At 32.8% G+C, this 6,369-nt stretch overlaps 1 pseudogene; it reads left to right on the top strand.

Annotated features, from left to right (window-relative positions):
• The first annotated feature begins 5,477 nt into the window (after window positions 1–5,477).
• LOC114090924 (cytochrome c, somatic pseudogene) lies at window positions 5,478–5,906 on the top strand (annotated as a pseudogene).
• The last annotated feature ends 463 nt before the right edge of the window (window positions 5,907–6,369 follow it).

A 6,369-nucleotide genomic window follows, 5' to 3' on the forward strand; every position in this document is an offset into this window, starting at 1 on the left:
TGTCTATCTGGTATATTTAAAAATATACCTTAGAAGAATGACTAGAAGAAAATATAACACTATGAATTACCTTTGAGGGGTAAATCTGGGGATTATTTTTTTCTTCCTATTTTTCCTTACTTCTCAAATGATCTAGCATCTTTCTAAAAGGTCTATCGTGAACATTTATTATTTTATTATCTGAATAATAAAGCCTATATTTAAGAAAGGAAAAAGTGTATTACTAGACAAAGGTAGTTCAGCAAATTGAAGATAGAATCAAAATAGATAGGAATTGCATATTTTAATTTTTCTCACATGACCCACTTTTAGGATCATATTTAGGCTGATAATTGGGGAATGAAGAGGACATAAAGTAATGGCATCTTGAGGTAACTAATTTGCACCTTTTCAAGTAAAACTGATTCTTCTGTTTGCATGAGTAGTCATTCACTCCAGATACATGGGAATTGATTTCTAGATAAACCTAAGTTGGGATAGAGTAAGAGGTAAATTATCACCACTCTGAATTATTGTTTTAAACCTATACTTTTATTGAAGATGGGTAAAAATTGTATTTGTTTCCTTTGCTGTATCTTCTTTTTATGCTCTTTTCTCATTTATTGGTTAATTCAAAAATAATTATGAAGCACCTACAGCTAATCAGACATTGTGTCACACACTAAGGGTATAGTAGCAAATGAAATGGCTCTAAAGGGACAATAATCATATACAAGTAACCAAATAAATATGCAATTTCAGATAAAAAGAGTTACTTATGTATCTTTTAAAAACTCACATTAATTATTTCCCAAAAGGAAAAAATAAATTATTTCATGCAATTTCAGAATTCTAAGCAACCATTCAACCAAATTCCTATTCATATCAATTAGGTAGAGTTGATAAAGTTTAAGGTAGTTACTCAGTATAGTTGATCTAGTATAAGCAGTTTGTTCTTATGATTTTTAATGGAAATTTTCCTTGAATTTTTTATGATTCTCTTAAAGCTTTATTGAATAATACCCAGATTTAATGAATTACAGGTTGATAGTCTGTTATTCACAATTCCAAAATCGGCGGGGCAGAGGGGTGGGGGGTCTCTGAAAACTAAAAAGTGTAGTCTTAAAGCATTTAGTGGCAAAATCTGATACTATTGAAACTAATATGACCAAAAAATCTGACCTGAGCTGTTATAAAGGTACTTAATGGTTTTTATTTATCCCATCAGGCATATTCACAAGTTCTGCTCCAGAAATATTTATGTATTTGATTATGTCGTACTGTTCCATGGATGATGGATGTCATTACATTATATTACATAGCATGTGCACCTATTACCTTTCTAAAATTCAAAAAGGTCTCAACTGTGAGAAACACATGTCCCTAGGAGTTTCAGACAAGCAACTGAAGACTTAATTGAAAGTTATGTTAGTAAATCCACTTGAACTTACTTCCTCTTATTTAAGTCATGCAAGACTCAAGTCACAGTACCCTAGGATCAGTATAAGTTGCTGAGCATTAGCCTAATAAATTTAATCAACTCCTAATACTTTTTAAATTTTATTGTCTTGGACAATTAAAAAGTGAGATCACAGATAAAGGGCTGGTCTCATAATATAAAATTGAGAAAAACCACAAAAAAAAAAAATAAAAACAGTACAAAAGGCATGAACAAACAATTCTTAAAATGATATCCCAGATAGCCTTAAATATAAGAAAAGAATTGCTAAACTCCACTTATAACAAGTGAAATGTAAATCGGAACTCTACTGAATACCATTTTTCACATCTCAGTTTGGCAAAAATTCAAAAACTTCGTAGTATGCTTGTTGGAATTTGTGGATAAATATTTTGCCCTCGTGCATTGCCAATGGGAATGCAAAACAGTACAAACTCTAGGGTGGAAAAGTCATCAATGTCTAACAAAATTTTAAATATGCATTTACCCTTTAAATTAACAATCCTACCTCCAGGCAATTCTTGACTAATTTGGAAGGGAAAGTCATATGCACATTTTACTCATGGTGGCATTATTTACAATCACAACATATTGGAAACTACCTAATTGTCCACATTTTGGCAGAATATTTAAATAACATCTGCTACACATAAACCATGAAGAATAAGGAAAATATCAATTGGTAAACATTGGGTAATTTTCAGAATATTAAGTGAAAAAAACAAGTTGCAAAAGATTATGAAATAATATGTTACATTTTGTGTAAGCAAAAACGAAAAGTATGTGTGTATCTATATGTGTTCTTATTTTTGCTAAAGGAGACACAGGAAAGATAAACTAGAAATTAATTAAATAAACATCTACAGCAGGTAGGTGGTGATGAAGTAAGAGTAGTAGAGAAGACAGTGAGACTTTTAAGAGTATCATGTTTGTATATAATTTTGCTTTATAAACCATACTATTTTACATACTCAAAAAGGTAACATTTAATTAGCAAGAGTAAAGAAAGCTAAAATTGAATATTAGGGCAAATATATAGTTAATTACTAATCATATTCATAACCAAACCACAAAACACATAGAATTAATCCAAGTAACACTTGAACATATTATTATAACTGTAATCCTCCCTAAGATATATAAAGACACAAAGAACTACATAGACATCAACAACTTTACTTAGTAGTTTTGTTATTATAGTATTCAGTAGTAATTATGAAATCATTTTGTGTGAACTATAAAACTGAGAAAATGAGTAAATATATTGGTAAATTGGTAAAAAATATACATGGAATCAAGTTTCAAAAGGAACAGGAAAAGACAAATATGGAAAGGGCAAAGAACCACCTCTGGCATTAGATTAGAATTACAGTTATCAGTGTGAACTCAGGAATTCAAAGCTTTGCCCAATGAAATGTCCTAGAAGCAGTGACATCCCAGGAACAATAAGAACATCTAGTTACAGGTCTTGGTCCCTAAATGTTTTCTTCACTGGAAAGAACCATGAGTCCTTAGAGAAATGGCTGATTTCAGGTCTGGAGAGGGAAAGTGTAAGATTAGCTAGGAGTATCATATTGAGTTAGAATGCAAGAAACTACTCGAATGTTGAAAAAGATATGTCAAAAACCATGAGAACCAGCTTGAGGAAGAACCCACTTGATCATTTAAAAAATTGATTATTAAAAATAATAATGAGGGCTGGGGATGTGGCTCAAGCGGTAGCTTGCTCGCCTGGCATGCGTGCCGCCCGGGTTCAATCCTCAGCACCACATACAAACAAAGATGTGGTGTCTGCCAATAACTAAAAAATAAATATTAAAATTCTCTCTCTCTCTTTAAAAAAATAATAATAATAGCATGCTGTGGAGATAGCTCAGTTGGTAGAGTGCTTGCCTTGCATGCACAGGGTCCTGGGTTCAATCACCAGAATAATAATAATAATAATAATAATAATAATAATAATAATAGCAGTGGGTTAAAGCACATTGAATAAAACATAACCCATGAGTACATGGTAATATTAAAAAGGTGTGTATGAAGTTCTTTATAGAAAATTCTATCTAATGAAAAAAAAACTGATGGAATTGGAAAAACAGCATTTTACAAATACCATAATAATAATTAATTCAACCAAGGATATAAAAAATCATCAATGGACAAAGGTTTAGAAACAAGACATTCACATAGTCTAAAAGTATTGATTGACATACAATTTACTAATTACAAAGGAGAAAGTTGCCTTTTACAATAGAAATCTGTTAAGTACCACATTAACCAAATAAAACATAGTCTATGTGACATTTTTGTCACAGATGTTTAACCTAAATCCAATTATAAAGATCAATCAGACTTGCCCAAATTTATAGCCATTACACAAAACAGCTGGCCTAGCTTTCTCAAAAATGTCAAGTTTCATGAAAAACAAATAAAAAGAGAGAATGGCAAGAGAGCTATTCTAGATTAAAGAGGCCGAACAGGTATGAGAAAGATGTGTAATTTGAGGTCTTTAATTGGACACTGGATCAGGAAGTGAAGATCTATAAATAACATTAATGGGACAATTGAAGAAAATATGGGTAATGGAGTGTATATTAGATAATTGTATCACATCATTGTTAAAGTTTTTGAATGTGTTAAGTATATTGCTTAGATGTATGAGGATATCTTTTTCCTACAACATTTATGGTAAAGAATATAGGAGTGTATTGTAATGAAATATACTAGTTATACTCAGCCTTAAAGAAGAATGAATTTATGGCATTTTCTGGTAAATGGATGGTGCTGAAGAACATCATGCTAAGCGAAATAAGCCCATCTTAAAAAACCAAAGGTCTAATGTTTTCTCTGATATGCAGATGCTAATTCACAATGGGGTGGGGGGTGGGTAGGGGGACTAGGGAAAAATAGAGCTACTTAAGATTAGACAGAGGGGAGTGAAGGGAGGGGAGGGGGATTAGGGTAGAAAGGATAGTAGAATGAATCAGACATTATTACCCTATGTACATATATAACTATATGACTGGTGTGATTCTACATCATGTACAACCAAAAGAATGAGAAATTATACTCCATTATATATCATGTATCAAAGTGCATTCTACTGTCACGTATAACTAATTAAATTCTAAAAAAAATTTTAAAAATAAGCACTAAATACATATAGTAAGAGAAGAAAGACCATTTACTTTTTTTGTATGTGTCTTTTTATGTTAATAATTAGTAGCTCTAGGTAACGGGTACATGGTAGTTCATTACATTTTGAGTAGGTTTGAAACTTTTTAAAATAAAAAGTTGTGGAAGGAAAATATAGGTAGGAACTATATGCATTCTGCTTGTATATATACCAGATGGTATATTACAACGAAAGCAAGTCTCCGGCTGCATTCCGCCACATTTAAAACATTAACGATCAGGCAAAAAATGTCATACAACCTGTTCTTCTATGTTCTTTGAATTCATCATCTATCCTTGGCACTTTGCGTGAACATTTCATTCGGAAATGGGTGCACCAACATTCTGATGGCAAGATCAGCAACTCTTATAATTACAACAGACAGCAGATTCCCATATTAAGAATGGAGGCTGGGGGTGGAAGGTTGGCATCAGTCCCAACAGTGTCTTGAATCTGGGAGTTTCTTTGAAGCTGTTAGTTGGCTGAGCTTACCAGATCCCTGTATACAAGGGTGAAGTTTCCTGTACAACTTTCTAGCCGACCATAAAATTTGAACTATTCTAAATTTACAAGTGAAGTATTGTTTCTTACTCTAATTTAAAACCTCTATTCTGTATGTTTAGAACCAAAAATTTTCATAGGCGCAGACTGGCATGTCCTTGAGCTACAAAGTGGGACATCCAGCTTCTGATTGGGAACCTTCTTTGCACTACTGATGAAAGAACAAATTAAAAATGGGTGATGTTGGGGCTGGGTTTGTGGCTTAGTGGTACAGCGCCCACCTCACATGTGTGAGGCAATGTGTTCGATCCTCAGCACCACATAAAAATAAATAAAGATGTAGAGTCCAACTACAGCTGAAAAAAAATGGGTGATGTTGAGAAAGGCAAGAAGATTTTTGTTCAGAAGTGTGCCCAGTGCCACACCGTGGAAAAGGGAGACAAGCACAAGACTGGGCCAAATTTCCACGGAGTGTTTGGGCGGAAGACAGGCTGCTGGATTCTCTTATACAGATGCCAACAAGAACAAAGGCAGCACCTGGGGAGTGGATACACTGATGGAGTATTTGGAGAATCCCAAAAAGTACATCTCTGGAACAAAAATGATCTTTGCTGGCATTAAGAAGAAAGGAGAAAGGGCAGACCTAATAGCTTACCTCAAAAAAAAAAAAAAAAAAAAAAGCCACTAATGAGTAATAGCTACTGCCTTATTTATTACCAAACAGAAATGTCTCTTGGCTTTTTTATGTGCACCATAATTTAATTGATGTGATACACCAGAAATCAGATCATGAATGACTGATAAAATTATTTCTGTTGGACAATCCTGATGTAAGTAAAACTGACTTGTAGTTAAATTAATATTTTGGTTATATTCCCACTTCAGTAAATTCTATCACTGTTTCCACTTTTTAAAGTTATGGTTGGACTTAATTAGTAATGTTCAGTATTTCACAAAAATGGTGAATGACATCTGAAAACTGGTTTTATATTTAGGTTTATAGAACTTATTATGTGAATATGTTTAAATATGGGGGAAATCCTTTCACTCAGAACCAAGCATGATTCACATTTGTTTCAATTTGTGTTCACTAGCCTATTAAAGGCAGTGGTTGAAGATAAGGAAGCAGTGTCTACTATATATTTTTGTTGACCATGCCAATTTAATTAGAATTCCCTGTATCTAAAATGCTGTTCTTTCCTTATGGAAAGGGATTTTAGTGTGGTTTATATATGATATTAAATAAAGAATATTTAAC

Source organism: Marmota flaviventris, chromosome X, assembly GCF_047511675.1.
Source record: "Marmota flaviventris isolate mMarFla1 chromosome X, mMarFla1.hap1, whole genome shotgun sequence".
Classification (NCBI taxonomy): domain Eukaryota; kingdom Metazoa; phylum Chordata; class Mammalia; order Rodentia; family Sciuridae; genus Marmota; species Marmota flaviventris.